The sequence below is a fragment of the Schistocerca gregaria genome, chromosome 5 (genome assembly GCF_023897955.1).
Source record: "Schistocerca gregaria isolate iqSchGreg1 chromosome 5, iqSchGreg1.2, whole genome shotgun sequence".
Taxonomy (NCBI): Eukaryota; Metazoa; Arthropoda; class Insecta; order Orthoptera; family Acrididae; genus Schistocerca; species Schistocerca gregaria.
The window spans coordinates 489,200,992-489,217,835 of NC_064924.1; the positions used below are offsets into that span (position 1 = coordinate 489,200,992).

Consider the following 16,844-nt stretch of genomic DNA (forward strand, 5'->3'; position numbering starts at 1 on the left):
TTTAACGCCCATAACCCCTTGTGGGGTAGCGCCGCGATTACTGGCCGGGGCAGAGATGTCGAGACTCTTCTGTCACAGCTTGACCTCTGCCTTTTAAACACGGGAGAGGCGACCCACTTTAGTGCGGTCCATGGCTCGTTTTCGGCCATTGACCTTTCTATTTGCAGCCCCGGACTTTCACCATCCATCCACTGGAGGGTCCATGACGACTTATGTGGTAGTGACCATTTCCCCATCTTTCTGTCACTGCCACAGCGTCACTCTTCTGAACGCCCCTCCAGATGGGCTCTGAATAAGGCTGATTGGGACTTATTTACATCTGTCGCAGTGATCGCACCTCCTTCCACTGATTCGATTGATGCGGTGGTTCAGTCGGTCACCACCAGCATCGTTTCTGCGGCGGCATCTGCGATTCCCTGTACATCCGGGTCACCTCGGCGGAGGACTGTGCCGTGGTGGTCGCCCGAGATCGCAGAGGCGATTCGAGATCGCCGGCGGGCTCTTCAGCGCCATAAGCGGCACCCGTCGTTGGAGACCCTCATTGCTTTTAAACAGTTCCGCGCCCGAGCCCGACGCCTTATTCGCCAACGGAGGCAGGAGTGCTGGGAACGTTATGTTTCCACCATTGGCGTCCGTACCTCTGCATCGCAGGTTTGGGCCAAGATTCGGCGACTCCAAGGCTATCGGCCACCTGTCTCTGTCCCTGGGCTTTCGCTGAATGGAGCAGTGTGCACCGACTCCGACACGATTGCGGACCGGTTAGCAGAGCATTTTGCTCAGTGTTCCGCGTCAACGAACTACCCGTTGGCCTTCCGCTCCCGGAAAGAGCGGTTGGAAAGTCGGAGGCTTTCCTTTCACACGCGCCACGCGGAGTCGTACAATGCTCCTTTCAGCGAATGGGAATTCCAGAGCGCACTTTCTGCTTGCCCTGATACGGCTCCTGGACCAGACCGCATTCACAGCCAGATGCTGAAACACCTCTCAGTGCCTTGCCAGCGACGCCTCCTAGATCTTTTCAATCGCGTCTGGGTCGAGGGTGTTTTCCCGTCTCAATGGCGGGAAAGCATAGTCCTCCCCGTATTGAAACCTGGCAAGAACCCGCTGGAGGTGGACAGCTATCGCCCCATAAGCCTCACCAACGTTCCTTGCAAGTTGCTGGAACGTATGGTGAGCCGGAGGTTGAGTTGGCTCCTCAAGTCTCGGGGCCTTCTGGCTCCGTCTCAGGGTGGGTTCCGTAAAGGCCGCTCTGCCGTCGATAATCTGGTCTCCCTGGAGTCTGCCATCCGTACAGCCTTTGCGCGCCGCCAACATCTGGTTGCCGTCTTCTTCGACATGCGGAAGGCATACGATACGACTTGGCGCCATCACATCCTGGCCACACTTCATGGGTGGGGCCTTAGGGGCCCGCTCCCGATTTTTATTCAGAATTTTCTTTCGTATCGTTCCTTCCGCGTGCAAGTAGCTGCGTCGCATAGTTCCTCCCGGGTCCAGGAGAACGGGGTCCCACAGGGGTCTGTCCTCAGTGTGTCCCTGTTTTTAATTGCCATCAATGGGCTCGTTGTGGCGGTGGGGTCGTCCGTCGCGGCTTCTTTATATGCGGACGACTTCTGCCTATATTACAGCTCCAGTGGCATCGCCGCTGCTGAACGGCAGCTGCAAGGTGCCATCCGCAAGGCGCAGTCATGGGCTGTAGCGCACGGCTTCCAGTTTTCGGCCGCGAAGACCTGCGTTATGCATTTCTGCCGGCGTCGCACGGTTCACCCTGAGCCGCGCCTTTACCTTGACGGTGAACCTCTTGCTGTGGTCGCGACGCATCGGTTCTTGGGACTGGTGTTCGATACCCGGTTGACTTGGCTGCCCCATATTAGGCAGCTGAAGCAAACATGCTGGCGGCACTTAAACGCTCTCCGTTGCTTAAGCCACACCAGGTGGGGTGCCGACTGGTCCACCCTCCTCCACCTATATCAAGCGCTGATCCAGTCCCGCCTTGATTATGGGTGTGTGGCGTACGGCTCTGCCTCGCCTTCAGCATTGCGATTGCTGGATCCCATACACCACTGCGGGATCCGCCTCGCCACGGGAGCGTTCCGGACAAGCCCCGTCGACAGCATACTTGTGGAGGCTGGTGTCCCTCCATTGCGGTTCCGGCGTGACCGCCTTCTGGCCGCCTATGCCGTGCACGTTTATAGCATGCCAGGGCATCCAAACTACCGTCTCCTGTTCCCGCGCTCGATCGTCCATGTTCCAGACAGGCGGCCCCGGTCAGGGTGTCCCATTGCGGTTCGCCTCCAGGACCTTCTCCGTGGCCTTGACTTTTTTCCTCTGCCGCCTGTTTTCCGGGCCAATCTCCGTCTGCCCCCGTGGAGTGTGCCCCGACCGTGCCTTCGGCTCGACTTGGCACAGGGTCCGAAGGTCTCAGTGCCTCCGGAGGCCCTCCGCCGCCGCTTTCTTTCCATCCTGGCCGAGTTTCCGAACGCGGCGGTGGCCTAAACCGACGGTTCGGTGGTCTCTGGTCACACTGGTTACGCTCTCACTCTACGGGATTATTGTGAGCAACGGTCATTGGCAGCTGGCTCCAGTGTATACACTGCCGAGTTGGTTGCCATCTATCGTGCCCTAGAGTTTCTCCGCTCCCGCTCAGGTGAGTCCTTTGTCATCTGTAGTGACTCCCTGAGCGGTTTACGAGCTCTTGACCAGTGTTTCCCTCGTTCCCGTCTGGTGATGGCCATCCAGGAGTCCCTCCATACTCTCGTCCGTTGCGGCCGCTCTGTCACCTTTGTTTGGTCCCCGGGTCACGTCGGCATCCCGGGTAACGAGCGGGTTGACGAACTGGCGAAACAGGCGGTCAGTTCCCCGGCCATGGAGATCGGTCTTTTAGAGAGTGACGTCCGATCCGTATTGCGGCAGAAGGTCCTTGCTGCTTGGCGTGATGAGTGGCGCACCCTGCCCTCTCCCAACAAACTTCGGGCAGTCAAGGAGACAACCAGTGTGTGGCGCTCCTCCATGCGGGGGTCTCGCAAGGACGCTGTCGTCCTCTGCCGGCTCCGCATAGGACATACCCGGCTCACGCACGCGTATCTCTTGTGCCGTGACGACCCGCCTCTCTGTCGCTGCGGATTGGCCCTGACCGTGGTACACGTCTTACTAGACTGCCCACTTTTAACTGCCCTCAGGCAGACGTTCGCGCTGCCTGATACACTCCCTGCTCTTTTAACCGATGACTCCACTATGGCTGACTTAGTTCTCCGTTTTATTCGAGCAGGGGGTTTTTATCATTCAATATGAGAGTCCCTTTTTATTTTTTTTAGTGTCGACTGTGGCTTTTGGCCTGGGGTTTTAGTTTGTGGTGTTTTAATGTGTCCCTTGGTTGTTGGCCTTTCCAGTTTTATTTTCATGGTCGGCCAATGACCGTCGCACTCTGTGTGTCTTTTAATCTCTTTTCTCTGGTCTTCGTCTATGTCTTTCTTGTACTGTGTCGTCCCTTGTCGTCTCTGTTATGTGTTTATTGCTTGTTGGACTTTTCTTCGTGTATTATTATGGTAGTGGAACAAGGGACCGATGACCTAAGTAGTCCGGTCCCTTTAACCCCCACAAACCAACCAACCAGGTGGCAGTTGACGCTAAATAACGAAAAGTGTGAGATGATCCACACGAGTTCCAAAAGAAATCTGTTCGAATTCGATTACTCGATAAATAGTACAATTCTCAAGGCTGTCAATTCAACTAAGTACCTGGATGTTAAAATTACGAACAACTTCAGTTGGAAGGACCACATAGATAATATTGTCGGGAAGGCGAGCCAAAGGTTGCGTTTCATTGGCAGGACACTTAGAAGATGCAACAAATCCACTAAAGAGACAGCTTACACTACACTCGTTCGTCCTCTGTTAGAATATTGCTGCGCGGTGTGGGATCCTTACCAGGTGGGATTGACGGACATCGAAAGGGTGCAAAAAAGGGCAGCTCGTTTTGTATTATCGCGTTATAGGGGAGAGAGTGTGGCAGATATGATACACGAGTTGGGATGGAAGTCATTACAGCATAGACGTTTTTTGTCGCGGCGAGACCTTTTTACAAAATTTCAGTCACCAACTTTCTCTTCCGAATGCGAAAATATTTTGTTGAGCCCAACCTACATAGGTAGGAATGATCATCAAAATAAAATAAGAGAAATCAGAGCTCGAACAGAAAGGTTTAGGTGTTCGTTTTTCCCGCTCGCTGTTCGGGAGTGGAATAGTAGAGAGATAGTATGATTGTGTTTCGATGAACCCTCTGCCAAGCACTTAAATGTGAATTGCAGAGTAGTCATGTAGATAGATGTAGTGGATAAAACACTTCATTCACATAGTAACAACAGTTAGATGATGTAACCACCCATATCTGAACCATCATGATGATATTAATGGATAGATTAGTCAGAGAATTAACAACACATTAAAGCAATATAAAAAGCTCTAGTTAATGAAGAAATTAAATTCACGCATAAGTGCATGACACCCCACAAAATGCTTGTTTACTGATTTATGTTAAGAGTATCTTTCTGTGTGCTGTATTTACCTTCACTCTCCATGATTCCTCTTATCTTTTGCTGATACAGGAGAAAATACAATGTCTGAAAACACTTGAGTATGGAAGGACGTGTCGCCTGATGTCTATACATGTAAGGGTACCAGCGCCCCTTATTAGGGCACGTTATCTTCATAGATCAACAAATAATGTGTAAACATAGCAGTGCAAACTTATAACTGCAGTGGTTGTAGCCTGAAGAGATCAGCTTGAAAAAAGGTATCTTTTGGCCTAAACAGCTGCCAGCGCAAAATTTAATATAATGTTTGCAGTATCTGTCACTCTCTGATCCACCGTACTTTCAAATACGTATACCACCAGTTACTCTGTATGTGACCTACAGATGCCAGTGCAGGACAAGGGTGCTGCCGTGAAAGATCCCCTTTCCAGAACTCCAGCGGTGGGTGTACTTAAGTTCAGCCAATTGTGTACAGACCTCATTTTGTGTGTGTGTGTGTGTGTGTGTGTGTGTGTGTGTGTGTGTGTGTGTGTGTGCAGTTGAATAACATTTACAGACTTCTATAGTATCCAGGGCTGAACATCTTAATGGAAGCTGTATTGAGGAGTGACACATTTATAAATCTTTTGTATATGTATTTATTTCTACATTCAATTCTACTTTCAGCAGCTGGCACTGCAATTACACAACAAAAGTATGTATTATTTTTACTATTTGGTACTGGAACAGCATTTGTTCCCCACTTCTTTATCCACTAAAGAACCACACAGCATGCAAAGAAGTTGTAACAGTTGTTTTATCAGTTGACAAATACAAAAGATATCTTTTGTATCAATATACTGAGCAAACCACACAAACAACGCTAATAATTACATGCTGCTTTACATATATAATGAGATTAGTAATTCAAGAGTTGACAAAAGATATCATCACTAGATAGAATATACAAGGGTCACTCACCCAAAAAAAAATGCACACAATTTTTTAAAATCCATGTTTTATTCTACATGTTTGAAAGTTTTACAGTGTGTAGATATATTCTTTAGGAACAATATTTTCATTTCTCCACATAATTTCCATCCCTCTTGCAACTGCCATATGCCATCGTAGAAACAGCGCCTCTATAACCGCACGGTAAAATTCTGGACCATCCTGTTTGATCCACTGTTTGTCAGCATGCACAAGGGAGTCGTCATCTTCAAACCTTGTTCCGTGAAGAGAGTCTTTCAGTTTCCCAAAGAGATGATAGTCACATGGAGCCAGGTCAGGACTGTAAGGTGGGTGTTTGTGTTGTCTATCCGAGTTTTGTGATCGCTTCCATGGTTTTTTGACTGACGTGTGGCTCTGCATTGTCGTGCAACAGCCGATGTGGTCGAACACAACTCAGTCGAGCTTGAAGTTTCTTCAGTGTTGTCATATATGCATCAGAATTTATGGTGGTTCCACTTGGCATGATGTCGACAAGTAAGAGTCCTTAGGAATCAAAAAACACCGTAGCCATAACTTTTCCAGCAGGAGGTGTGGTTTTGAAATATTTTTTCTTGGGTGAATTTGGATGATGCCACTCCATTGATTGCCTCTTCGTCTCTGGTGAAAAATGATGGAGCCATGTTTCATCACCTGTCACATTTCTTCCAAGAAATTCATAGCCACCATTCTCGTACTGTTCCAAAAGTTCGCTGCATACCATTTTTCTTGTTTCTTTGTGAGTCACTGTCAACATCCTGGGAACCCACCTAGCACAAACCTCTTTTAATGCCAACTCTTTCAGTATTCTGCAAACACTTCCTTTCCCTATCCCAATGTAGTGTGACAATTTGTTCGCTGTGATGTGTTTGTCAGCAGTCACCAATTCGTTAATGCTCTGCACATTCTCTGGAGTGTGTGCAGCTCACGGCCTGCCACTGTGAGGACAATCCTCAAAATTGCTGTGCCCGCTTTCATCACGTAACCTGCTTGCCCACCGACTAACTGTACTGCGATCGACAGCAGCATCTCTATACACCTTTTTCAACCTCTTGTAGATGTTTCCCACTGTCTCGTTTTTACAGCACAGGAACTCTATGACAGCATATTACTTCTGACGAAGTTCAAGTGTAGCAGCCATCTTGAAGACATGCTGTGACGCCGCCACTCACGGGAACAGGTTGAACTAAGTTTGAAAACAAGTGGGTAGGTTGTACGAAACTGCCTCCGCATAATCATTCCTCCTGGCCCTGTGAAATACTGCTCTCATTTACATAATGGCATTTTCCTCTTGGAGACTACTTTTGCTTCTCAAGCACAACTACTGCTTGCAGCTTCGCTCCTCCACTTCTATTCTGTTTGTGTTGAGGCACATAGAACTCGGAGTTCTTTGCATGTGTTGTTTACACTAGGCTGCTTGATAGTCTGACCAAGGAGAAATCCAAACATACCTCTCTGATCAGGGCACCATTGCAGTGTGTCGGCTACATGAGAAAGGTATGTGCATCCTTATTGCCCAAACACACTCATTTTCTCACTTTCAATACAGTGGTGCTTCCATCAAAGATCAAAGCCAACTATGAAGTCATCACAGTCCAACTATACATTCTGAACCCGATGCGCTGTTATCATTGTCATAGTTACAGCCACGCTCGGATGTCTTGTTGACAGCCGGCCCAGTGTGTAACCTGCGGTAGGGATCCTCACAAGGGTTATTGTCCGCTTCCTTCTTCCCATTCCCATTGTACTAATTGCATTGGCAACCATGCTGCCTCCTCACGAGATTGTCCCATGTATCTCGATGAGTGGGCAGTCCAGGAGATCCAGGTGAAGGAAAAAGGGCCTTACCCAGTCGCTCGCAAGTTGTTGGAAATCCTGAGTTCTACCATCCGGCACTTACAGTATTGTTCCTGCCACATCTTGCTCCATAAAGGGCATGGCCCTGCAGACATGCGATCTCAAATTCAGGACCGCAGTAGTAAAATCAACCACTCATGGTAGCATACCAGCCTCCTCCACAGCATACCAGCCACCTCCTCCTCCAGCTGTGCAACAAGTCACCAAACTTCCATCTCATGGGGCGAAGTCACATGCTACATAACCGGCAGAACAGGAAAGACAAATGAAATACTCTCTCAAAGACTTCTTATGTCCCTCCAGCCAATAAACATCTGAGTCTTCCTATGCCAAATGGAAAAGCTCCAAAAAATCAAACAAAGGCAATTGGTCTTCTCCTTCACTGACTTCGAGATCCTCTTAGATGGTGTCGCCACATGCTACCCTCACTCAGCCGACCTCCATGCCACCAATGCGCACAACCAACCGTTTTTCTGCCCTGGGACTCCACAGTCAAACGGAGGGAGAATGCAGACACCTCTGTAGAGAGCATGGAGCAAGATCATCCAGCCTCTGCACCCTGTAGCTTTGAGTCTTTGAAGGCTGGCACTTGGCTGCAGCCGATGTGACACCCTTTATTTCTTCCCTCCTCCCCTTTCCTTGTCATGACTCTCTTCCAGTGGAACGATTGTGGTCTTGGATCCAAGGAGGAGGAATTATTGCCGCTCTTGGAACCACAGCATCCACTTGTTCTCTGCCCCCAGGAAACAAAATTGCATCCTAATGACCATTCTCAGATCTCGCATTTCTTTCTGGTCCCCTTTGACTTTCCTCCGAGGACGGTATCCCGTCTTATGGGAGAGTGATGCTCTTATCTGGGATGACGTCCATGATCAAACCATCTCCCTGACTACCCAGCTTCAAGCTGTTGCAGTCCGCGTTTTCCTTCCTCACTTCACATTTCCCCTTTGTACCGTTTACATCCCTCTGTCATTCACTATCATCAATGCAGACTTCCTCCAGCTTATTGGGCAGCTCCCTCACCTCTTTATGCTGTTTGGTGACTTTAATGTGCACCATTCCCATTGGGGCTCTTCTAGAACCTGTCAGAGAGGTGCCCTCTTGGCAGTACATCTCAATAAACTTAACCTTATATATCTTAACACGGGAGCATGTACGTTCCTTTCAGACTCAATACACACCTATTCCCATTTGGACCTCTGCTTCTGCACTACCCAGATTGCCCGTTATTTCAAGTGGTCCCTTTTCTCTGACATGTATTAGAGTGACCCTTTCCCAAATGCTATCCTTCTGCTGACTCCTACCCCACCCATTGCACCCCCAAAAAGCAGCTTTTTAAGACTAACTGGAGGCTTTACTTTGACAGACAACATAACCTCAGTTGTGATGACCAGGTAGAATATCTTACAAACATTATACTTACTGCCGCAGAACATTCCATTCCTCCCACTTCCTCTTTACCGTACTGAGTCCCGGTCTCTTGGTGGATTGAGGCGTGCCATGATGCAATTCATGCACTGAGATGTCCTGTGTGCATTTTTAACCATCATGCTACAAGGGCAAACAGCATTCGTTATAAACAGTCGTGTGCACAGTGGGATAGCAAGAAAGCTAGTTGGATTTCATATAATAGTTCTTTTAACAGCTCCACTCCCTTTTCCACCAAGTGGACCAACCTCCAATGGCTCTCAGGGACCAAGATCCATTAATCAGTTTCACTCTGAGTGTAGCAGATGTCATTGTGCACCCTATTTCTACCTCCAACACCTTGGGCCGCTATTTTGTGGAGATTTCAAGCTCCACCCACTATTACCGTGCATTCCTCCATTGGGAATGTGTGTGAGGACACTTGGTTGATAGCCTTCTCGTGAATGCTACGATGCTGCCTTTACTATGAGGGAGCTAGATCATGTTCTCACTTCTTCCCGGTCCTCCACCCCATGGCCAGACGATATTCACATTGTGATGTGGGCAAGCACTTTCTCCTTCATACGTAAAATCTCTACAATCGTATCTGGGCAGAGGGAGTGTTTCCCAGATGTTGGCATGAAGCCACTGTCATCGCCATACCTAAGCCCAGTAAGGGCAAACACCTTCCTTATAGTTATTGTCCCATTTTGCTCACCAACTGTGTTTGCAAGACGATGTAACATAAGATTCATGCCCAGCTTATATGGTGGCTCAAGTTTGGCAATTTACTAACCACTGCACAGTGTGGATTTCGAGCACTCCATTCTGCAGTTGATTATCTCATCATGAATGGTTTTCTGTGGAAATACCAGACCGAGGCCATAATTTTTGAGAAAGGCTGCTGGAGGACTGGTATCCTTCAGACTCTCTACATGTGAGGCCTACATGGCCGCATGTCTGGTTTCCTTCAGGAATTTTTAAAAAGTTTTCAACGTACATTGTGTTCTCCCTTGTAGAACACATTTAGCCAGGAAAATGTTGTAGTTACATCCTGAGTCTCATCCTCTTTTCTACAGCCATTAATCCTATTATGGCCTGGCTCTTACTGGGTAATCCTGGCTCCCTTTTCATTGATGATAGGATGTCTGGCTGCTGTGTACGGACGCAGGAGGAGCTGGCCACTCTTCGCGAACAGCTGAGCGTGTTGATGGCCGCGGTCAGCCGTCTTCAGGCTGCTGCCTCGGAGTGTAGCGGCAGTGGGGAGTCTGGTGCATGGCAAGGTACACCCCAGGTGTTACATGCTTCACCCACTGTCCCTGCTGTCGAGACATCTTCGCGGGTACCGGGCACGGTTGGGCCACCCTCTCCCCAAGGGGAGTGGCGGGTTCAGCGGCGTTCGCGGCGCACGAGGCGGAGGGTCAATGTGGAGGCTGGCCGTGTGGCATCGCCCGCTCTGCCTGTGAGTGGACATGTGGCTGCTCCTTCAGCAAGGTCCGAGCAGGCACATGGGGGGAGGGGTTTATTAGTTATGGGGAGCTCCAGCGTTAGGCGGGTGATGGAGCCCCTTAGGGAAATAGCGGAAAGGTCGGGGAAGAAGGCCAGTGTTCACTCTGTCTGCTTGCCGGGGGCTCTCATCCGAGATGTGGAGGAGGCCCTACCAGCGGCGATAGAGAGCACTGGGTGCACCCGACTGCAAATTGTTGCTCATGTCGGCACCAATGACTCCTGCTGTCTGGGTTCAGAGGTCATCCTCAGTTCGTACAGGCGGTTGGCGGAGTTGGTGAAGGCGGAAAGCCTCGCTCGCGGGGTGGAATCAGAGCTAACTATTTGTAGTATCGTTCCCAGAACCAATCACGGTCCTCTGGTTTGGAGCCGAGTGGAAGGCTTAAACCAGAGGCTCAGACGATTCTGCGGAGAGCTGGGGTGCAAATTTCTCGACCTCCGCTATCGGGTGGAGAAATGTAGGGTCCCCCTGAATAGGTCAGGCATGCACTACACGCCGGAAGCGGCTACGAGGGTAGCGGAGTACGTGTGGAGTGCACATGGGGTTTTTTTAGGTTAGAGAATTCCCTCCCTAGGCCCGACAAGACGCCTCCTGGGACGCGGCAAGGCAGGAGTAGGCAAAATGCAACAGGGAATAACAATATTAATGTGCTAATAGTAAACTGCAGGAGTGTCTATAGAAAGGTCCCAGAACTGCTCTCATTAATAAACGCTCACAACGCCCATAGACAGAAAGTTGGCTGAAACCACATGTAAACAGTAATGAAATCCTAAACTCAGATTGGAATGTATACCACAAAGACAGGCTGGGCAGTGAAGGGAAAGGCATGTTTATAACAATAAGAAGTGCAATAGTATCGAAAGAAATTGGCGGAGATTCGAATTGTGAAATAGTTTGGGTGAACGTCACGGTTAAAGCAGGCTCAGACATTGTAATTGGATGTCTCTATAGGCCCCCGGGCTCAGCAGCGGTTGTGGCTCAGCAGCTGAAGAATAATTTGGAAAATATTTCGAGTAGATTTCCCCAACATGTTATAGTTCTGGGTGGAGATTTTAATTTGCCGGATATAGACTGGGAGACTCAAACGTTCATAACGGGTGGCAGGGACAAAGAATCCAGTGAAATATTTTCAAGTTCTTTATCTGAAAACTACCTTGAGCAGTTAAACAGAAAACCGACTCGTGGCGATAACATATTAGACCTTCTGGTGACAAACAGACCCGAACTATTTGAATCAGTTAATGCAGAACAGGGAATGAGCGATCATAAACCGGTTACTGCATCGATGATTTCAGCCGTAAATAGAAATATTAAAAAAGGTAGGAAGATTTTTCTGTTTAGCAAAAGTGACAAAAAGCAGATTTCAGAGTACTTGGTGGCTCAACACAAAAGTTTTGTCTCAAGTACAGACAGTGTTGATCAGTGGACCAAGTTCAAAACCATGGTACAATATGCGTTAGATGAGTATGTGCCAAGCAAGATCGTAAAAGATGGGAAAGAGCCACCGTGGTACAACAACAGAGTTAGAAAACTGCTGCGGAAGCAAAGGGAACTTCACAGCAAACATAAACATAGCCGAAGCCTTGCAGACAAACAAAAATTACGCGAAGCGAAATGCAGTGTGAGGAGGGCTATGCGAGAGGCTTTCAATGAATTCGAAAGTAAAGTTCTATGTACTGACTTGGCAGAAAATCCTAAGAAATTTTGGTCCTATGTCAAAGCGGTAGGTGGATCAAAACAAAATGTCCAGACACTCTGTGACCAAAATGGTACTGAAACAGAGGATGACAGACTAAAGGCCGAATTACTAAATGTCTTCTTCCAAAGCTGTTTCACAGAGGAAGAGTGCACTGTGCTTTCTTCTCTAGATTGTCGCACAGTTGACAAAATGGTAGATATCGAAGTAGACGACAGAGGGATAGAGAAACAATTAAAATCGCTCAAAAGAGGAAAGGCCGCTGGTCCTGATGGAATACCAGTTCGATTTTACACAGAGTACGCGAAGGAACTTGCCCCCCTTCTTGCAGCAAAGTACCGTAGGTCTCTAGAAGAGCAAAGCGTTCCAAAGGATTGGAAAAGGGCACATATTATGTTAGAGTATAATGTCTTTTCTGGAGACTAGAAATCTGCTCTGTAGGAATCAGCATGGGTTTCGAAAAAGACGGTCGTGTGAAACCCAGCTCGCGCTATTCGTCCATGAGACTCGGAGGGCCTTAGACATGGGTTCACAGGTAGATGCCGTGTTTCTTGACTTCCGCAAGGCGTTTGACACAGTTCCCCACAGTCGTTTAATGAACAAAGTAAGAGCATACGGACTATCAGATCAATTGTGTGATTGGATTGAGGAGTTCCTAGATAACAGAATGCAGCATGTCATTCTCAATGGAGAGAAGTCTTCCGAAGTAAGAGTGATTCCAGGTGTGCCGCAGGGGAGAGTCATAGGACCGTTGCTATTCACAATATACATAAATGACCTGGTGGATGACATCGGAAGTTCACTGAGGCTTTTTGCAGATGATGCTGTGGTGTATCGTGAGGTTGCAACAATGGAAAATTGTACTGAAATGCAGGAGGATCTGCAGCGAATTGACGCATGGTGCACGGAATGGCAATTGAATCTCAATGTAGACAAGTGTAATGTGATGCGAATACATAGAAAGATAGGTCCCTTATCATTTAGCTACAAAATAGCAGGTCAGCAACTGGAAGCAGTTAATTCCATAAATTATCTGGGAGTACTCATTAGGAGTGATTTAAAATGGAATGATCATATAAAGTTGATTGTCGGTAAAGCAGATGCCAGACTGAGATTCATTGGAAGAATCCTAAGGAAATGCAATCCGACAACAAAGGAAGTAGGTTACAGTACGCTTGTTCGCCCAATGCTTGAATACTGCTCAGCAGTGTGGTATCCGCACCAGGTAGGGTTGATAGAAGAGATAGAGAAGATCCAACGGAGGGCAACGTGCTTCGTTACAGGATCATTTAGTAATTGCGAAAGCGTTACGGAGATGATAGATAAACTCCAGTGGAAGACTCTGCAGGAGAGAGGCTCAGTAGCTCGGTACGGGCTTTTGTTAAAGTTTCGAGAACATACCTTCACCGAAGAGTCAAGCAGTATATTGCTCCCTCCTACGTATATCTCGCGAAGAGACCATGAGGATAAAATCGGAGAGATTAGAGCCCACACAGAAGCATACCGACAATCCTTCTTGCCACGTACAATACGAGACTGGAATAGAAGGGAGAACCGATAGAGGTACTCAGGGTACCCTCCGCCACACACCGTCAGGTGGCCTGCGGAGTATGGATGTAGATGTAGATGATTTTGCCATTTATTGCATTTCTCCACGGACTTGTCTCCTTAAGCAGTGTCTCCTTAAGCAGTGTCTTCTGCATTGTCTTGATTGTCTTTACTCATGGAGCATGGACAATGGCTTTCACTTTTCTACTGACAAAACCACTTGTATGAATTTCTGGTGGCACAATTAGTTTCTTCCACCGTCTTTGCATTTTGGGCCTGTTGCTGTACCGTCGTTGAAAATAAGAATTTCCTGGTGCTCTTGCTTGATAGGACACTTTCTTGGTCCTCCTGTGTGTCTTACTTGGCAGCCTACTATATGCTGTCTCTCAATGGCTGTGTGTTCTCAGTGGTACTTCCTGAAACTAGACTATGGGAGTTTCATTTATGCGTCCGCCTGTCCGTCCCTCTCATGCCATGTCAGTACTATCCACCATTATTTCATCAGTTTGGCCACTGGTGCATTTTACGCTAGCCCGGTTGGGAGTCTGTGTGCAAAAGGTGTCGAACTACTGCTGTCATACCAACATGATTTTCTCATCAGCAGGTATGCGTGCCGTTTGTCTGCCATGCCTGGCCACCTATCTTATGCCTCTTCCTCTAATGACTCCTAGGAATGCCAGTATGGGACAACTCCCTCCCCTCTGTTACCTCCTAGAGTTCACTTTCGGCTCTTGCTCCAGCAGCTTAATTTCACACTACCTGCCACTTTTCCAAAGGGTGTGAACCCTTCAGCACCTTGGCTTCGTGTGGCAGCTTGTGCTCACTTTGGCCTTCATATGCTTCCTAAGTACACTACTCCAGCCTCGCTCTATCACTGTAAGTTTCTCGTACTTCACGTGAAGCTTAGCGATAGTACCTTTGTGTACACCGATCGCGCTTGGACTGACCATGGCATCAGGTGCATCATCATCATTGAAACCAATGGCTTCTGGTACACTACTCACTGTTTACAGCAGACCTCTTCGCACTGTATCAGACCATGCAGTACAACCGGCAGCACAGGATTTTCAATCGTGTCATCTGCTCAGATTCTTTCAGTGCCCTTCAGAGCCTCTGTATGGTGTACACTGTGCAATCCTTAGTGCAAAGGGTCCAGGAAAGCTGTTACTTTCTCACTCCTGTTTGAGACATTGTGATTATGTGGGTCCCTGGTCACGTCAGTCTGATGGGAAACAAGGCCACTGATGCTGCTGTCAAGGCTGCTGTCATCGTACCTCAGCCCGCTAGTTCTACCCGTCCCCCCGGTGATTGTGTTGCCATCTGTCAGCTGATAGTGTCACTGTGGCTTCACCACTGGTCCTCCCTTCATGGGAGCAAACTCCAGGGAATTAAACCTCTTCCAGCAGCTTGGACAATTTCCTCTTTGTCTTCTTGCTGCAAGGAGATCATTTTAGTTAGGTTGTCTATTGGGGATTGTCTTTTTTAGCCATCACCATTTGTTAAGTGGTGCTCCCTCACCACTTTGTGCTCATTGCCCTCAACCTTTGATGGTCCTCCATTTCACAGCAGAATACCCTTTTTAAAAAAGGGCATTCTAATTTATGTTTGCCTTCTAAATTATTGGCTGTTTTAGTGAATGATGCGCAAGCTGTTGACATTTTCCATTTTATCCGTCATAGCAATATGGCAAAAGACATTTAATCTTTAGTTCGGGACCTCCATTTCTCTGTGGCATATTTTTAGGGACCTTTTTCCAAGTCCCTGTTTTTATCTGTCTTTCCTTCCATTGATTGGGCTTAACTTATAGTCATTTTTAACTCATTTTATGTCTTCATGTTCTATGGTTCTGACATGGGTGCATATGACCCTATTTGTTTTTGTGCTCTAACACAAAACTAAACTCACACATGTAGACCTCAGGCAACAGATCAAGTCACATTTAAATATTTTCAGACATAGTGTTTTTGTTGTACCAATGAATGATAATAGAAATTGCAGACAATGAAGATAAATATAGATATCTTGACAGTAAATATCTCTACTGCATACAGTAGTTAGCTCGTGTCTGGAATACATCACATGTAATTGTCAGCTCCTTCTGCATACTGCGTGTTTTTGAAATCAGTGGATCACGTATACTGTGTCTGGTGACAAAGTTCCTGCTGCTATTTTTTCAGATTATTTTTTGGTGTATGAAGATAATGTGCCCTAACAGGGTGCAAAGGTATCCTTATGTACATAGATATCAGGCGACACATCCTCCCACACTCAACATTTTTCAGACATTTTGTTTCCTTCTGTACAAGCAAAAGATGAGAGGAATTTTAGGCAATGAAGATAAGAACAGCACATGGGAGAATACCCTTAACATTTTGTGGAGGTATCATCTGTTTTACACACAAATTTTATTTATTCATTACCTAGAGTTTTTTGTATTGGTTTAATATGTTAATTTTTTTTACTTTAACCCTTCAATTAATATCATCATCATGAGCCTTTTTTGCATGCCCCTCGAACACAGTGTAGGCATAGATCATGGCACTGATAAGGGCTTTTTACATCATCTAACTGTTGACTGTTGCTGCTTGAATTAAGTGTGTTATCCACTATCACCATAATGTATTACTTGCATACATAGTATTTACATAGGATGTCATCAGCAGCATAGACTGTTTTCCAGATGACATAGTGGAAGCCCACCTTGTAACTTAACACTGCATGTATCTATAACTTAAATAATATTATAACTATGTTTATAAAATTTTTATAAGTTACAAAATATTGCCGTGCAGCGATTTAGTGTCTGTCATTTTGTGAAAATTGTAAAACATCTTCTACATAGGAAAACTTATGCAAATGAATGAAATAAGAATAATTTTTAGCTTCTATTTTAATAACTATTTTAAAATAATTATAAAAAATGTGTTTAGTAATCTTTTATGGACATGTGCAGGAGTAACACTGTAATTACAAATTCATAAATAATTTTCAGTAAGAACTAAGTGAATATTCTAGCAACAGTATTGCAATGAAGTACACAATACTGTATGGTGTGGGGTATGAGCATTTGGCAAATTACTCTGTATACTATAGTTTTAACCATGAATTTCTGATGGATCGTTCATCTCGTCCCTCACATACCTGTCAATGGTTTAGAAAGAGATCTTGTACAGCTGGTGCTGGAGGCATACAATCTTTTATTGACGAATGTTATGACACAGTTTTGCTGTTACTGTGCATCTGCTATTGTATAATTAATTTCATCTCTGTATAATTTCACATTGTGCAAGTGTATTCACAGATCTGAAGACAAAAACCATAGGGGGTAACAGAAAGTG

The 16,844-nt window shown here is 46.7% G+C and overlaps 1 protein-coding gene across 2 annotated transcripts in view; it reads left to right on the plus strand.

The window, feature by feature from the left end:
- The window catches only part of LOC126272754 (uncharacterized), a 270,151-nt gene that overhangs the window by 106,921 nt on the left and 146,386 nt on the right, over positions 1-16,844 (plus strand). The window lies entirely within an intron of this gene.